Below are 18,189 nucleotides of genomic sequence, written 5' to 3' on the forward strand. Positions count from 1 at the left end.
TGATCCAGGGAGAACCACCTTGGGGTTATGGTGGTTACTCCCCTGTCAGGTCAGTTACGCATGATCTTAGCCAAAAGGCTGAGAACCTTCGCTGCACTCCCTCAATAGCAAGAACGTCCTTCCTCAGACTAGGAGACCAAAACTGAACACAATATTCCAGGTGAGGCTCACCAACGCCCTGTCCAACTGCAGTAAGACCTCCCTGCTCCTGTACTCAAATCCCCTAGCTACTAAAAACAGATTAACTGGTCATTTATTTTCTGTTTGGGGGAGGGCTTGCTGTGTGCAGTTTTGCTGCAGTAGTTGCCTACATAACAGCAGCGCTTGCACTTCAGAAGTAACGCACTGATTATAAAACGCTTTAGGGTCATCGCAAGGACATTGTAAGACGCAATAAGTCCTTTCTATGAAATTGTCCTGATCTTTTTTTGCATGGCGTTGGGTGTAAGAATAGGATACATCACCATTGGCCGCATTTTGAAATAAAATAAAACGAGGGCCTCACTTCCAAACGAGTCAGGCTTGACAGCTCTGAAAAATGAAGGTGGCACGTAGGCAAAATGCTCCCAATCAGACTGTCAGCTGACAGGCTCAGCTGCAGAAGCACTTCCGGTCAGGTGACAGCGCTGGAGGAGGCGGAAGTGGAAGCGGCGGCTGAGGTAAAAGCGGAGGGTCCTGGCTGTGGGGATGGGAATCAATTGAGGCCGGGGGCGACTCGGGCCTTGGCCTTTATAAGCTCGGCTAGTTTATTTATTTTTTTTACACACGGCCAGTGCCTTTAGGCAGGGAGTCCCCGTGTGTCTGGGCGGGTGAAGCCGCCAGCGCGCTGTTTGTTCAGGCTGCCAGTCGCTGATAAACAATAACAGTGGTGTTTGTGGGGGAGAGGGAGAGAAGCAGTCCCCGCGGCCTTTAACCCCCATACCCAGGAAGGTTCAGTTGGCTGCGGGACATCCCTGATCACCTCCATATTCCGCTTTCCAGTAAATCACCTTTCATTTCAATGCCACACTGGCTTGAAATTTCAAAACAACTTGTGCAGGTGCAGTTGCCAGCATTTAGTAGAATCCCTTCGTGATTTTATAAATCAGCCATACACACTAAATGTGTTTGCTTTGGTCCTGTAGAAAAACAAAGATTTGAATTCAGGCTAAATAAACACTATAACTGCCATCCTTGCTTGGGAGCTGATTCATATTTTCATATCCGATATATGCCTTGAATTTCCTCTATTTGTGCCCAGTGTCCAGAGTGGCATGTAACCCGGGCACAGTCCAATTATGGAGCTTTATGGATTGTGGAATTTGGCCGGAAGTGAGTTATGAGTGCAAGTACATTACACCCAATTCTCCATTATCTTTTACAGCTGTCTGTCGACCTCTTCGCCCATAAAACTGGCCTCACTAATAAGTTTTACTGAGTCTCGTATGCGAGTTTCCTGCAATTGCGTTTGCTTGGACAAATTGCGGCCAGATTTTCAGGTGCAGTTGGAAACAGTGGCCCGCAATTTGCGGGTCAGTGGTGAAGCAAATGCGAGCGCTGCTGGCCCCGAAGTAAGCTTCCTTCAAAGATCTTCGCATCTCTGTGGCGAGAAGTTTAGCTTTTCCGACGTGCGGTTGAAATCAACGTAGTAAAGTGGGAATCCCATAGCGCAAGCTGCTGTGATGTCAACAAGCTGTCGAAGCAGCCAATAACATTGCAGAATTCTCGGACAGGGAACCAGGAAATAGAAAGCACTAATCAGGCATCACTCAATAAAAATTACAGAGAGTGAAGTAATGATTGGGACATACATATTGGGTTAAAGTAGAAGGTGAAATATCATGAACAAAGTTTTAAAAAATTATATATTAATTTTAAAATCTAAATTTTTTATTTAATGGAGAAATTTGACATTCCATCAATATAAAATTAGGTTTTCGGGGCCAGAATGATTGTTTATCCGTAGTATTCCTCAGATCGCAATTAAAAAGCTAGTTACACCTCATTTGAATGGATCTAACATTTTATGGGGTTGGAATAGGGGAAGTTTTCATCAGATCAGCAATTTCAGTGATTTCCGGCTCTGGGGTGGGTGGGGGGTCCATAGCGCAGCCTGTGGAGGGGCAGTGAATGACAAATTGCAACTTCCGAATTTCTGCGTTGGGCTGCGCATGTGCTAAATCCTGAAGTTGCGCTCAGTTTCAAAGGGAAAGTGACGGTGAACGCTGCCAGTTCGCCTTCATCAGGACCGCAAATTCCGGCCAATGTCATTTGTTTTACTGTAATTTGCAATTTTTTGAGTTTAAAAAAAAAATAATCTTCAGAGCTGCTGCATTTTCTATTTCTTTGAATGTATTTTTATAGCAGAAGTATATTTGAAAAATTGAAAAGCTTCCTGATTGTAGCTTCTTAAACATATGTGCCTAATATGCATGAATGATGGTTGAATGAGTTGAAACCTCAATTTTCATACTTCGAGAGAGATATATGGTGTGAGTTTGGAACTCTCCTTGGTCCCCAATTGTTTATGCTAATTTATGCCCATTTTATGTCAGGTGTATTTTAGTGGGATTCACTGGAAATCTGTGCATCGGTAGAATGGGTGCATTTTTGGGTCTAACTTCTGTGTTGCGTCCATGGAGGAAATTCCAGGACCATACGTTTGGTGTTGGTGAACAGCTGAAAGTACTTGACACCAATTTTAAACGCACCCGTTGTTTTACTATTGTGCTTATTACAAAATTCTACCCCTATCGGTTTAATGAAGACCCTTCTGAAGTTTTCCGCCTGTGTGAATATTTTATTTACATATGCATGATATCTATTGTCAGAAACATCTTTGCAGAGATGTGTAACCATAGGTCATTTTCCTTGTGACAGATGTAAAAATTGATACAATTAGAGCAGTGGCTTTCAAACGTGTGCATTCCCTGCAAATATTGACCCAGAATTTGCGGTTGGAGGCTTCCTGCGGGCGGATGCCTCCGACCGAAATTTTTTTTACGAAAGTAGTTGGTGGTCCTGGAAGAATGTAGACTTGTGCTCCGAGGCCTCCATTTGCAGTCCAGCGTAGGGGCCCACGTATTCCAGGAGTGTATATGCAGCCTGTGCAGTCGTTTGTACGGAGATCACCAAAAAGACACAAACATTTAAAATAAATCAGTAAAACACTTCACATATTTAAAATTGAATTTAATTTAAATGTTTTAGACAAAACAAATGTTGAATTTTTTAATAGAGGTAAAAATAAACTTGCCTTAATAGACAGGGTTTTTAATATAAAAAATATTGATAACATTTTATTTTTCTATCTTTTAAAACTCAAACCATGCGTAAGAGTTTGAAGGATATTTGCTGGGCAAGAGTTGGGCAAATAGCCCAAATCTCCACCTGCAAAGGTGTTGAATGCGTTGGAACTGTCAAAAGACAATGCCGAGAACTGGCACTTGCGGGCCCTCTACGGGTACATGCGCACATCATACCCATCCGTAGAGGCTGTGAATTTTGGCCCATAGGCACACTCTGGAGATCGTTGTCCTAACTTTCAAAAAAGACAGTGTTAGCTACCCAAAGAGAAATGGTGCTATTGGAGAGAACATTTAGTATATAACAACAAAAGTAAGGTGCTTTTAGGTCAACAAATACAGAGAAAATACAGAATACCAAATACTTCAGAGGCTATTTTTATGGTGCAGTGCATTTCTGTCCTTGAGTGGGCAGATTTCTGATGACCTTGGAACTCTAGTTTGAAAACCTATGATACTTATTTCTGGAGTTTAATACTGTGTCATGTATTATTCTAAGCATGTAACTGTTGTAAGCCACATAATGACCCTGATATTCTGAAACAGAAATAAAGTAGATAAGTTACAGAATATGTTAATGGACATTACAAAAAAGTCATGTGCAATTGTCGGTAATATGTTTGATGTGATTTTGCTTATGTTTGACAGACCATATTTTCTGTTTGTCACTCGTCCATAAAAGAGAATGCCCTGTTAATTGAAAGCATTTAGTTAAAAGATCACACATTCATTTATGTTGGAACTTTTTCTTTTGGAGGGGAGGTAGAGGTTGAAGGAAGGAGAGAAAGTAACATGTTGAAGACTTTTTAAAACTCATTAGATTAGGGCTCCCAGCTGCGACTTAAAGCCTTGAGTTCTTGTCCAGAGACAAGAGTACTGTACTGCCAACTGACATAATTGTGAACATTCAAGAACAAAGCGTGGCATTATGTATTATATGCTGGAACACCAGCAAGTAATTAACTTCAACAGTTTCTCTCAAAATATTTTGCTAGCTTTTGCAGATTAATCAAGTTTGTTACACAGTAATATTTAAAACACCAGGGAGGCACCACGGCACCGTGTTCTGGGAAAATGACAAGTGTTATGACCAGCTTGTGCTTTGTAGCTGCCCTGTAAATATTTTGGACAGAATGTAAAAGTCTGTTAAAGAACAAAGTCTGCAAAATAGCTATAATTGCCATATTTCCTAGAATATGCTCTATGATGAAAATGCAGCAACGCAGCCTTGATAGCGAGAAAAGGTTCCACAAACCAACGCTGCAAGGTTCAGTATACTTGGAAACTGACTTTATTTACCAGCAAATGAATTGAAATTGACAATTTAATGTCTTATAGTTAAACCTGTTGCGGGTTGATGAACTAGGCAGTCGTTCGAACACAAACTTTGGAAATAGATTGATCATTTAGCTCATAATATTGGAAGAGCTTGTATTTATATAGTGCTGAATCATGTCTCTGACAAATAGCCCTAAGCACTTTACATACAACAAATTATTTTGGAGTGTAGTCATAGATGAATACGACAGCCATTTTGCACATTGCAAAGTCCCACAAACAACAATGACATGAATGACCTCTTCTTCTATTTTTTGTAATGTTGGTTCAGGGAACAATGTTAACCAACAAACCAGAAGAATTCCCTACTGAACTTCCTCTTGAGTTACCAGAATGGGCAGATGGGACGCCGGTTTAACAACTTCTCCAACAGTACAGAACTTCCTTAGTACTACACTGACTAGATTTATGTGCTCAAATCCTGGCCGAGGGCTTGCATGTACAAGCCTTTGGACGCTGTTGAAAGTGCTACCAATAAGCCAAGTTGATTGGCTCAGTGTTTGTAATTTGTTTTGCAGTCCTAAAAAAATCAGTGGTTTCTGGTATAGAGAAATACGATCATGTGCTTCATCTACAATATACAGTATATGATTGTAGGATTGAAGAGTTCACCTGTAGAAGCCATCTAGCACCATAATAAGTGCAAAGACTTCCCTGCTATTTTAGTTGAAAGTAAATTGTCATGTGTTATGCTGCAAAGCCGGCCAACATTTGCCAATTTTTGTTTCAATAGGATTAGATTTACCTTTCAAGGAATGATTTTCTGTACTGTTTCAGCAAAAATGGTGGCTATTTTGTGGGATTAGTTTGTGATCATCTGCATTTAACATTACAGTTTGATATATTTTAATTAAACAGTGTGCTTTATTTTAATGTGACACGTTAATAATAATATTAATATCTTTAAATTTCAATCACTTATTTTGAATTTTGGTCCTTATGCCAGCTGATTTGTCTCCCTGCGTATTTCTAACTAGTACACCAACAAATGTGATTACATCATCATCATCATAGGCAGTCCCTCGGAATCGAGGAAGACTTGCTTCCACTCTTAGCATGAGTTCTTAGGTGGCTTTACAGTCCAATACGAGAACCACAGTCTCTGACACAAGTAGGACAGATAGTCGTTGAAGGAAAGGGTGGGCAGGGAGCCTGGTTTGCCGCACGCTCCTTCCGCTGCCTGCGCTTGATTTCTGCATGCTCTCGGCGACGATACTCGAGGAGCTCAGCGCCCTCCCGGATGCACTTCCTCCACTTGGGGCGGTCTAAGGCCAGGGACTCCCAGGCGTCAGTGGCGATGTTGCACTTTATTAGGGAGGCTTTGAGGGTGTGCTTGTAACGTTTCCTCTGCCCGCCTTTGGTCGTTTGCCGTGAACGAATTCCGAGTAGAGCGCTTGCTTTGGGAGTCCCGTGTCTGGCATGCGAACTATGTGGCCTGCCCAGTGGAGCTGATCAAGTGTGGTCAGTGCTTCAATGCTGGGACTGTTGGCCTGGACGAGGACGCTAATGTTTGTGCGCCTGTCCTCCCAGGGGATTTGTTGGATCTTGCGGAGACATCGCTGGTGGTATTTCTCCAGCGACTTGAGGTGTCTACAGTACATGGTGGTAAAAACAGAGAGACAGACTATTATCTGAATGGTGACAGATTAGGAAAAGGGGAGGTGCAACGAGACCTGGGTGTCATGGTACATCAGTCATTGAAGGTTGGCATGCAGGTACAGCAGGCGGTTAAGAAAGCAAATGGCATGTTGGCCTTCATAGCGAGGGGATTTGAGTACAGGGGCAGGGAGGTGTTGCTACAGTTGTACAGGGCCTTGGTGAGGCCACACCTGGAGTATTGTGTACAGTTTTGGTCTCCTAACTTGAGGAAGGACATTCTTGCTATTGAGGGAGTGCAGCGAAGGTTCACCAGACTGATTCCCGGGATGGTGGGACTGACCTATCAAGAAAGACTGGATCAACTGGGCTTGTATTCACTGGAGTTCAGAAGAATGAGAGGGGATCTCATAGAAACGTTTAAAATCCTGACGGGTTTAGACAGGTTAGATGCAGGAAGAATGTTCCCAATGTTGGGGAAGTCCAGAACCAGGGGTCACAGTCTAAGGATAAGGGGTAAGCCATTTAGGACCGAGATGAGGAGAAACTTCTTCACCCAGAGAGTGGTGAACCTGTGGAATTCTCTACCACAGAAAGTTGTTGAGGCCAATTCACTAAGTATATTCAAAAGGAGTTAGATGAAGTCCTTACTACTAGGGGGATCAAGGTGTATGGCGAGAAAGCAGGAAGGGGGTACTGAAGTTGCATGTTCAGCCATGAACTCATTGAATGGCGGTGCAGGCTAGAAGGGCCGAATGGCCTACTCCTGCACCTATTTTCTATGTTTCTATGTTTCTATGGTCCACATCTCTGAGCCATACAGGAGGGCGGTTATTACTGCAGCCCTGTAGACCATGAGCTTGGTGACAGTTTTAAGGGCCTGGTCTTCAAACACTCTTTTCCTCAGGCGGCCGAAGGCTGCACCGGCGCGCTGGTGGTGGTGTTGGATCTCGTCATCAATGCCTGCTCTTGTTGGTAGGAGGCTCCCGAGATAAGGAAAGTGGTCCACGTTGTCCAGGGCCACGCCATGGATCTTGACGTCTGGGGGGCAGTGCTGTGCGGCGAGGACAGGCTGGTGGAGGACCTTTGTCTTACGGATGTTTAGCGTAAGCCCATGTTTTCATACTCCTCGGTAAATACGTCGACTATGTCCTGAAGTTCAGTTTCTGTGTGTGCACAGACGCAGGTGTTGTCTGTGTACTGTAGCTCGACAACAGAGGTTGTGTGATGTGCAAAACTGAAGGAGTAATAGAATTGTTATTTTCTTTGATTTTAAATAGACATTTAATAAAAGCAAGTGTAGCCATTAGTGTTCCTTTTCAGAAACAGTCACAAAGAGAAGTACTCCAGAAAAAGGCCCTAGTGTACCTTTTATACTTAACGAGGCTGCACTTCTGATTGGGATTGCTGTTGTCAATGAATTTATTTCTGTACATAATGATGAGAAGCGATGCAAGTCATTTCTCTGTAATTTGAACAGAATTGTTTTGTCTAAAAAGACTATTTATAGCACAATACTCGAGGACTAGACAATGGGACTTTCTGTCGAGTATTTCCTTAACATTTGTTCAGTTCTAATCTTGTTCCTCTTCACTTCTCCTCCCCTTTCACCCACCCTTTTTCTCCTTCTCTGAAATCCACTCCTGGCCTTGCCCATACCTATTTCTCTAACCTCCTCCACAATCCCCCCTCAAAATCTTCCTTCCTCTGACTCTGCCTTTTGTGCTTCCCTCTTTTCACGACCCCCATTGATGATCCTCAAGGCCCCATGCTCTGGAATTTCCTCCTTAAAACCTTCGCCTCTCCTGTTAAAGCTCTGCTTAAAACCCACTTCTGACAAAGTTTTTGGTCAACCCCTAATATTTCATAGAACAGAATTATAGAAATTTACAGCACGGAAGGAGGCCATTTCGGCCCATCGTGTCCATGCCGGCCAACAAGAGGCTATGCAGCCTAATCCCTCTTTCCGGTTCTAGGTCTGTAGCCCTGCGGGTTACAGCACTTCAAATGCACATCCAAGTACTTCTTAAATGTGGTGAGGGTTTCTGTCTCTACCATCCTTTCAGGCCGTGAGTTCCAGACCCCCACAACCCTCTGGGTGAAGAAATTTTCCCTCCAATCCCCTCTAAACCTTCTACCAATTATTTTAAATTTATGCCCCCTGGTTGTTGACTCCTCTGTTAAGGGAAATAGGCCCTTTTCTCTATATCTAGGCCCCTCATAATGTTATACACCTCAATGAGGTCTCCCCTCAGTCTCCTCTGTTCCAAGGAAAACAAACCCAGCCTATCCAATCAGTCCACCTAGCTAAGATTCTCCACTCCCGGCAACATCCTCGTAAATCTCCTCTGTACCTTCTCCAGTGCAATCACATCCTTCCTGTAATGCGGTGACCAGAACTGCATGCAGTACTCTAGCTGTGGCCGAACTAGTGTTTTATACAGTTCAAGCATAACCCTCCTGCTCTTGTATTCTATGCCTCTATGTTTGCACCTCTGAAACACCTTGAGACTTTTTTTTACATTATAGCTGTTCTGCGCTCACCTTCTACCTCTCCCATTCCGTTTCCCAACCTCCCCATCTCCCTTCTACCTCCTACCCTTTCAACTAAAACATTTAATTTAATTAAATAAATACTGACTTCTTTAGGGTATTAGGGGAGAGTTGAATTGTGTCAAATATATACATCAGTCGGTAAGAACCAGAGTTGCTTAAACTTCAATCTTTCGGGTTAACTCAGCTCTCTTATGCTTGTCTAGTTTACTTCCTATAGTGATGTGATAAGCATTAACTGTTTATCCTTTTACTAATGTTTATGTTTCGATAAAAGTAGAAATGCATATGTTTTTTTTTTAAAGTCATACCAATATTGATGAACACGGGAAGGGTAGAATGGTGTTTCTGTTACTGGACTAGTAATCCAAAGGCCTGGACTGATGATCCAGAGACCTGAGTTCAAATCCCACCATGGCAGCTGGGGAATTTAAATTAATCAATTAATTAATTAATTAATTAATTAATTAATTAAATCTAGTATCAGTAATAGTGACCATGAAATTAACGGATTTTTGTAAAAACCCATCTGGTTCACTAATGAGAAAGAAATCTGCCATCCTTACCTGGTCTGGCCTATATGTGACTCCAGAACCACAGGTTGACTCTTAACTGCCCCCTGAACTGTCGCAAACTACTACAAAGAAGTATCACCACAAGGACTGTAGCGGTTCAAGAAGGGGGCTCACCACCATCTTCTCGAGCTTCAGTAGGAATGGGCAATAAATGCTGGCCTTGCCAGCGATGCCTACATCCCGTGAACGAATAAAAAAATATATATACCCTTCCCATAGAAAAATAACTAAACGTCAAACAACTTGCATTGTTTACTGGCCATCCAGTAAAATCCATACACCTGATCTTAAAGTTGCAGTATCCTACAGGAAGCCAAATTATGGAAACATTTCAATGCTTGGATATTTAAATTTGTATGGTAACGACTAATGTAATGGATAAATTAGGTACTTGGAACACTGTTCTTTGCTTGGAGTTTTGGCTCTGGGGATTTGCCCTAAACACTAGAGGTCCGAAATTGTTCAAACACATAGTCCGCCTGTTTTTCGGCGGTTTTCCAGGAAGTGCGTCATTTTTTACCGCCTGGAAGCGCTGGGGCTAAGTGGGTGGGAATTTCATTGCAATTTTCTTGGCGGTAAGCTGAGTGGAGTGCAGCCAGCGGTGTGCAGGAGCGAGGCTTTTTGACTCGGGAATCTTTGGCTCCCAAGTTGTGCGCGTGGCTCTCAAGCTCCGCCCCCAGAGAGGCACCGACGAGTGGCCAGAGACTGTCGGCCTGAGAGCGTTGTGGTGGGGGGGGCGGGAGAGGGGGTGAGAGATTGCCGTGGGGGGGGGGGTGGTGTGTGTGTGTGAGAGAGAGAGACTTGGGGTGAGAGAGAGAGACTTGGGGTGAGAGAGAGAGACTTGGGGTGAGAGAGAGAGACTGTGGGGTAAGAGAGAGAGAGAGAGAGAGACTGTGGGGTAAGAGAGAGAGAGAGAGAGAGAGAGAGACTGTGGGGTAAGAGAGAGAGAGAGAGACTTTGGGGGTAAGAGAGAGAGAGAGAGAGAGAGAGACTATGGGGTGAGAGAGACTTGGGGGGGGGGGGGGTAAGAGAGAGAGAGACTTGTGGGGAAGAGAGAGAGAGAGAGACTTGGGGGTGAGAGAGAGAGAGAGAGACTTGGGGGTAAGAGAGAGAGAGAGACTTGGGGGTAAGAGAGAGAGAGAGAGAGACTTGGGGGTAAGAGAGAGAGAGAGAGAGAGACTTGGGGGTAAGAGAGAGAGAGAGAGAGAGAGACTTGGGGGTAAGAGAGAGAGAGAGAGACTTGGGGGTAAGAGAGAGAGAGAGAGACTTGGGGGTAAGAGAGAGAGAGAGAGAGACTTGGGGGTAAGAGAGAGAGAGAGAGAGAGACTTGGGGGTAAGAGAGAGAGAGAGAGAGAGAGAGAGACTTGGGGGTAAGAGAGAGAGAGAGAGAGAGAGACTTGGGGGTAAGAGAGAGAGAGAGAGAGAGAGACTTGGGGGTAAGAGAGAGAGAGAGAGAGAGAGAGACTTGGGGGTAAGAGAGAGAGAGAGAGAGAGAGACTTGGGGGTAAGAGAGAGAGAGAGAGAGAGAGAGAGACTTGGGGGTAAAAGAGAGAGAGAGAGAGAGAGAGACTTGGGGGTAAGAGAGAGAGAGAGAGAGAGACTTGGGGGTAAGAGAGAGAGAGAGAGAGAGACTTGGGGGTAAGAGAGAGAGAGAGAGAGAGACTTGGGGGTAAGAGAGAGAGAGAGAGAGACTTGGGGGTAAGAGAGAGAGAGAGAGAGAGAGACTTGGGGGTAAGAGAGAGAGAGAGAGAGAGACTTGGGGGTAAGAGAGAGAGAGAGAGAGAGACTTGGGGGTAAGAGAGAGAGAGAGAGAGAGACTTGGGGGTAAGAGAGAGAGAGAGAGAGAGAGAGACTTGGGGGTAAGAGAGAGAGAGAGAGAGAGAGAGACTTGGGGGTAAGAGAGAGAGAGAGACTTGGGGGTAAGAGAGAGAGAGAGAGAGAGACTTGGGGGTAAGAGAGAGAGAGACTTGGGGGTAAGAGAGAGAGAGAGAGAGAGAGAGACTTGGGGGTAAGAGAGAGAGAGACTTGGGGGTAAGAGAGAGAGAGAGAGAGAGACTTGGGGGTAAGAGAGAGAGAGAGAGACTTGGGGGTAAGAGAGAGAGAGACTTGGGGGTGAGAGAGAGAGAGAGAGAGAGACTTGGGGGTAAGAGAGAGAGAGAGAGAGACTTGGGGGTAAGAGAGAGAGAGAGAGAGACTTGGGGGTGAGAGAGAGAGAGAGAGAGAGACTTGGGGGTAAGAGAGAGAGAGAGAGAGAGAGACTTGGGGGTAAGAGAGAGAGAGAGAGAGACTTGGGGGTAAGAGAGAGAGAGAGAGAGACTTGGGGGTAAGAGAGAGAGAGAGAGAGAGAGACTTGGGGGTAAGAGAGAGAGAGAGAGAGAGACTTGGGGGTAAGAGAGAGAGAGAGAGAGACTTGGGGGTAAGAGAGAGAGAGAGAGAGAGACTTGGGGGTAAGAGAGAGAGAGAGAGAGAGACTTGGGGGTAAGAGAGAGAGAGAGAGAGAGACTTGGGGGTAAGAGAGAGAGAGAGAGAGAGAGACTTGGGGGTAAGAGAGAGAGAGAGAGAGAGAGACTTGGGGGTAAGAGAGAGAGAGAGAGAGACTTGGGGGTAAGAGAGAGAGAGAGAGAGAGACTTGGGGGTAAGAGAGAGAGAGAGACTTGGGGGTAAGAGAGAGAGAGAGAGACTTGGGGGTAAGAGAGAGAGAGAGAGACTTGGGGGTAAGAGAGAGAGAGAGAGACTTGGGGGTAAGAGAGAGAGAGAGAGACTTGGGGGTAAGAGAGAGAGAGAGACTTGGGGGTAAGAGAGAGAGAGAGAGACTTGGGGGTAAGAGAGAGAGAGAGAGAGAGACTTGGGGGTAAGAGAGAGAGAGAGAGAGAGACTTGGGGGTAAGAGAGAGAGAGACTTGGGGGTAAGAGAGAGAGAGAGAGAGACTTGGGGGTAAGAGAGAGAGAGAGAGAGACTTGGGGGTAAGGGAGAGAGAGAGAGACTTGGGGGTAAGAGAGAGAGAGAGAGAGAGAGACTTGGGGGAGAGAGAGAGACTTGGGGGTAAGAGAGAGAGAGAGAGAGACTTGGGGGTAAGAGAGAGAGAGAGAGACTTGGGGGTAAGAGAGAGAGAGAGAGACTTGGGGGTAAGAGAGAGAGAGACTTGGGGGTAAGAGAGAGAGCGAGAGACTTGGGGGTAAGAGAGAGAGAGACTTGGGGGTAAGAGAGAGAGAGAGAGAGACTTGGGGGTAAGAGAGAGAGAGAGAGAGACTTGGGGGTAAGAGAGAGAGAGAGAGAGAGAGACTTGGGGGTAAGAGAGAGAGAGACTTGGGGGTAAGAGAGAGAGAGAGAGAGAGAGACTTGGGGGTAAGAGAGAGAGAGAGAGAGAGACTTGGGGGTAAGAGAGAGAGAGAGAGACTTGGGGGTAAGAGAGAGAGAGAGACTGTGGGGTAAGAGAGGGGGTAAGAGAGAGAGAGACTGGGGTAAGAGGGAGAGAGAGACTTGGGTGTAAGAGAGAGAGAGAGAGACTTGGGGGTAAAAGAGAGAGAGAGAGAGAGAGAGATTTGAGGGTAAGAGAGAGAGAGAGAGACTTGGGGGTAAGAGAGAGAGAGAGAGACTTGGGGGTAAGAGAGAGAGAGAGAGAGAGAGAGACTTGGGGGTAAGAGAGAGAGAGAGAGAGAGAGAGACTTGGGGGTAAGAGAGAGAGAGAGAGAGAGAGACTTGGGGGTAAGAGAGAGAGAGAGAGAGAGAGAGAGAGACTTGGGGGTAAGAGAGAGAGAGAGAGAGAGAGACTTGGGGGTAAGAGAGAGAGAGAGAGAGACTTGGGGGTAAGAGAGAGAGAGAGAGAGACTTGGGGGTGAGAGAGAGAGACTTGGGGGTAAGAGAGAGAGAGAGAGAGACTTGGGGGTAAGAGAGAGAGAGACTTGGGGGTAAGAGAGAGAGAGAGAGACTATGGGGTGAGAGAGACTTGGGGGGGTGGTAAGAGAGAGAGAGACTTGTGGGTAAGAGAGAGAGAGAGAGAGAGACTAGGGGGTAAGAGAGAGAGAGAGAGACTAGGGGGTAAGAGAGAGAGAGAGAGAGAGAGAGAGAGAGACTAGGGGGTAAGAGAGAGAGAGACTAGGGGGTAAGAGAGAGAGAGAGAGACTTGGGGGTAAGAGATAGAGAGAGAGAGACTAGGGGGTAAGAGAGAGAGAGAGAGAGAGACTAGGGGGTAAGAGAGAGAGAGAGAGAGAGACTAGGGGGTAAGAGAGAGAGAGAGAGAGAGAGACTTGGGGGTAAGAGAGAGAGAGAGACTGTGGGGTAAGAGAGGGGGTAAGAGAGAGAGAGACTGGGGTAAGAGGGAGAGAGAGAGAGACTTGGGGGTAAGAGAGAGAGAGAGAGAGAGACTTGGGGGTAAGAGAGAGAGAGAGACTTGGGGGTAAGAGAGAGAGAGAGAGACTTGGGGGTAAGAGAGAGAGAGAGACTTGGGGGTAAGAGAGAGAGAGAGACTTGGGGGTAAGAGAGAGAGAGAGACTGTGGGGTAAGAGGGAGAGAGAGGCTTAGGGGTAAGAGAGAGAGAGAGAGACTTGGGGGTAAGAGAGAGAGAGAGACTTGGGGGTAAGAGAGAGAGAGAGAGAGACTTGGGGGTAAGAGAGAGACTTGGGGGTAAGGGAGAGAGAGAGACTTGGGGGTAAGAGAGAGAGGGAGACTTGGGGGTAAGAGAGAGAGAGAGACTTGGGGGTAAGAGAGAGAGAGAGACCTGGGGGTAAGAGAGAGAGAGAGAGAGAGACTTGGGGGTAAGAGAGAGAGAGAGAGACTTGGGGGTAAGAGAGAGAGAGAGAGACTTGGGGGTAAGAGAGAGAGAGAGAGACTTGGGGGTAAGAGAGAGAGAGAGAGACTTGGGGGTAAGAGAGAGAGAGAGAGAGACTTGCGGGTAAGAGAGAGAGAGAGAGACTTGGGGGTAAGAGAGAGAGAGAGAGAGACTTGGGGGTAAGAGAGAGAGAGAGAGACTTGGGGGTGAGAGAGAGACTTGGGGGTAAGAGAGAGAGACTTGGGGGTAAGAGAGAGAGACTTGGGGGTAAGAGAGAGAGACTTGGGGGTGAGAGAGAGAGAGAGACTTGGGGGTGAGAGAGACTTGGGGGTAAGAGAGAGAGAGAGAGAGAGAGAGAGACTTGGGGGTAAGAGAGAGAGAGAGAGAGACTTGGGGGTAAGAGAGAGAGAGCGAGAGACTTGGGGGTAAGAGAGAGAGAGAGCGAGAGAGAGAGAGACTTGGGGGTAAGAGAGAGAGACTTGGGGGTAAGAGAGAGAGACTTGGGGGTAAGAGAGAGAGACTTGGGGGTGAGAGAGAGAGAGAGACTTGGGGGTGAGAGAGACTTGGGGGTAAGAGAGAGAGAGAGAGAGAGAGAGAGACTTGGGGGTAAGAGAGAGAGAGAGAGACTTGGGGGTAAGAGAGAGAGAGAGAGAGAGACTTGGGGGTAAGAGAGAGAGAGAGAGACTTGGGGGTAAGAGAGAGAGAGAGAGAGAGAGAGACTTGGGGGTAAGAGAGAGAGATAGAGAGACTTGGGGGTAAGAGAGAGAGATAGAGAGACTTGGGGGTAAGAGAGAGAGATTAAGAGACTTGGGGGTAAGAGAGAGAGAGAGAGAGAGAGAGACTTGGGGGTAAGAGAGAGAGAGAGAGAGACTTGGGGGTAAGAGAGAGAGAGAGAGAGACTTGGGGGTAAGAGAGAGAGAGAGAGAGACTTGGGGGTAAGAGAGAGAGAGAGAGAGACTTGGGGGTAAGAGAGAGAGAGAGAGAGAGACTTGGGGGTAAGAGAGAGAGAGAGAGAGACTTGGGGGTAAGAGAGAGAGAGAGAGAGACTTGGGGGTAAGAGAGAGAGAGAGAGACTTGGGGGTAAGAGAGAGAGAGAGAAACTTGGCGGTAAGAGAGAGAGAGAGACTCGGAGGGTGAGAGAGAGTGTGACTCGGGGGGGTGGGGGGGGGGCGGGGTGAGAGAGAGAGAGAGAGACACTCTGGGGGGTGAGAGAGAGAGACTCGGGGTGTGAGCGAGAGAGAGAGAGACTTGGGGGGTGAGAGAGAGAGAGAGACTCGGAGGGAGAGAGAGAGAGACTCTGGGGGGTGAGAGAGAGACTCTGGGGGTGAGTGGGGGTGAGAGAGAGACTGTGGGGGTGAGAGAGAGACTCTGGGGGTGAGAGAGAGAGAGAGACTCGGGGGGGTGAGAGAGAGAGAGAGAGACGTGGGCTGAGAGAGAGAGAGAGACTCGGGGGGTGAGAGAGAGAGAGAGAGACTCGGGGGGGGGGGGGGCAGAGAGAGAGAGAGACTCGGGGGGGGGGGGGTGAAAGGGAGAGAGAGAGAGAGAGAGAGAGAGACTCGGGGTGGGGGGGGTGAAAGAGAGAGAGAGAGAGAGACTGGGGTGGGTAAGAGAGAGACTGGGGTGGGTAAGAGAGAGAGAGAGAGAGACTGGGGTGGGTAAGAGAGAGAAAGACTGGCGCGAGAGAGAGAGACTGTGGAGAGAGAGAGAGAGAGAGAGAGAGAGAGAGACTGGGGTGAGAGAGAGAGAGAGAGAGAGAGAGAGAGACTCGGGGGGGGGGGGGGGGGGTGAGAGAGAGAGAGAGACTCGGTGGGTGAGAGAGAGAGAGAGAGAGGGAGACTTGGGGTGTGAGAGAGAGAGACTCGGGGGTGGGGGGGGGGTGAAAGGGAGAGAGAGAGAGAGAGAGAGAGAGAGAGAGACTCTGGGTGGGGGGGTGAAAGAGAGAGAGAGAGAGACTGGGGTGGGTAAGAGAGAGACTGGGGTGGGTAAGAGAGAGAGAGAGAGACTGGGGTGGGTAAGAGAGAGAAAGACTGGCGCGAGAGAGAGAGAGAGAGAGAGAGAGAGAGAGACTGGGGTGAGAGAGAGAGAGAGAGAGACTTGGGGGGGGGGGGTGAGAGAGAGAGAGACTCGGTGGGTGAGAGAGAGAGAGAGGGAGACTTGGGGTGTGAGAGAGAGAGAGAGAGACTCGGGGGTGGGGGGGGGGGTGGGTGTGAGAGAGAGAGAGAGAGACTCGGGGGGGTGGGGGTCGTGGGGTGAGAGAGAGACTCGGAGGGGGGGGAGAGAGAGAGAGAGAGACTCTGGGGGGGGTGAGAGAGAGAGAGAGAGAGACTCTTGGGGTGAGAGAGAGATAAACTCTGGGTGAGAGAGAGAGACACTCGGGGAGTGATGGGAGAGAGAGACTCGGGGGTGGTGAGAGAGAGACGGGGGTGAGCGAGAGAGAGCGACTCTGTGGGTGAGAGAGAGAGACTCGGGGGGGTGAGAGAGAGAGAAAAACTGGGGGTGAAGGGGAGAGAGAGAGAGAGAGAGAGAGACTGGGGGGGTGGGGGTTAGAGAGAGAGAGAGAGAGACTCGGGAGGTGAGAGAGACTGGGAGGGTAAGAGAGAGAGAGACTGTGGGGGTTAAGAGAGAGAGAGAGAGAGACTGTGGGGGTTAAGAGAGAGAGAGACAGAGACTGAGGGGGTGAGAGAGAGAAAGAGCGACTGGGGGGTAAGAGAGAGAGACTGGTGCGGGTGGGAGAGAGACTTGGGGGTAAGAGAGAGAGAGAGAGAAAGAGAGAGAAAAACTGGGGGTGAAGGAGGGAAGGAGAGAGAGAGACGGGGGGGGGTTAGAGAGAGAGACTGGGGGGAGTAAGAGAGAGAGAGAGATTGGGGGGTAAGAGAGAGAGAGAAAGACTGGGGGGGTAAGAGAGAGACTGGGGGGGGGAAAGAGAGCGAGAGAGAGAGACTTGGTGGGGGGGGGTTAAGAGAGAGCAAGAAACTGGGGGTGAAGGGGAGAGAGGAGAGAGAAAGAGAGAGACTGGGGGGGCAGTGAGAGAGAGAGAGAGAGTGAGAGAGAGAGAGACTGGGGGGGATGAGAGAGAGAGAGAGGGGGATGAGAGAGAGACTCGGCAGGTGTGTGAGAGAGAGAGAGAGAGAGAGAGACTGAGGGGTTGAGAGAGAGACTGAGGGGTGAGAGACTGGAGGGAGAGAGAGAGAGAGAGGAACTGGGGGGGGGTGCGGGTGAGAGAGAGAGAGACTGGGGGGATGTGAGCCTGGGAGGGTGAGAGAGAGAGACTGAGGGGGGGGTGTGAGAGACTGCGGAGGGGGGTGGTGTGAGAGACTTACTGGGGGGGGGTGGTGTGTGAGAAACACTAATAAAAATGTTGTTATAGTTCATTAATAAAGGAGTAAAAGCTTTATTAGACCATTTATATTATTGCCTCCACTAGAAAATACTACAATCTATTTAAAAATACATCAAACTGTGGGGAACTACAAAGATCTGTGTAATATCAAACAAACTTGTCAGCTCTGTACACACTGCGCACTTAAGATCCACTTAAAAGCACCTTCTCCAGGACGGTATGCATTTTCGATGGTATGTCGGTGGTATGTCATGAATTTTGCACTTTTGGGCAGTATGTCGGTGGTTTGCATGGACAAGTGGTATATTACTGATGAATTTTCTGCCGGGTGGTATGTCGGTGCAATTTTGGTGAAAAAAGCATTTTTGGTCGGTAAGCATGTGGTATGTCGATGAATTTCGGGGGCCGAGGTGAAGAAGGGAGGTTACTGGTATAAGTGCTGCAAAGACTAGATATCTCAAAGTGAAAGGTTTAAGGAACATTTCTTCCACAGCAGACCTTTCTACTTGTTAAATATGGGGACAATAAATTTTCCAGAACTTTAGCTTAAATCATTTCAACTGTTGCTTTGTTCCTGAGATACACAGTCCGCAGTTGATTTGTGAAGTTATTTGGCTAAATCCAACATCTGCAGATATGGTATTTATTAAGCTGGTGAGTACATTGTTCAACTAAGCATTGATTTCCACATTGCATCTGAATGTCTTATTTTATTTATATACTTGGTAAAATGGG

The 18,189-nt window shown here is 47.4% G+C and overlaps 1 protein-coding gene across 5 annotated transcripts in view; it reads left to right on the forward strand.

Moving 5' to 3' along the window:
• Nucleotides 1-615: 615 nt before the first annotated feature.
• Nucleotides 616-18,189, forward strand: part of wwp2 (WW domain containing E3 ubiquitin protein ligase 2) — a 247,327-nt gene continuing 229,753 nt past the window's right edge. For 2 of the 5 annotated variants that reach the window (XM_070898209.1, XM_070898214.1), the window contains exon 1: nt 616-659. The gene's annotated coding sequence lies outside the window, so the exon portion shown is untranslated. Of the gene's footprint in view, nt 660-1,363; nt 1,479-1,531; nt 1,551-7,197; nt 7,325-18,189 lie in introns of those variants that run through there. The other 3 variants (XM_070898210.1, XM_070898212.1, XM_070898211.1) reach the window with 3 other exon arrangements.

Source organism: Pristiophorus japonicus, chromosome 13 (assembly GCF_044704955.1).
Source record: "Pristiophorus japonicus isolate sPriJap1 chromosome 13, sPriJap1.hap1, whole genome shotgun sequence".
Lineage (NCBI taxonomy): Eukaryota > Metazoa > Chordata > Chondrichthyes > Pristiophoridae > Pristiophorus > Pristiophorus japonicus.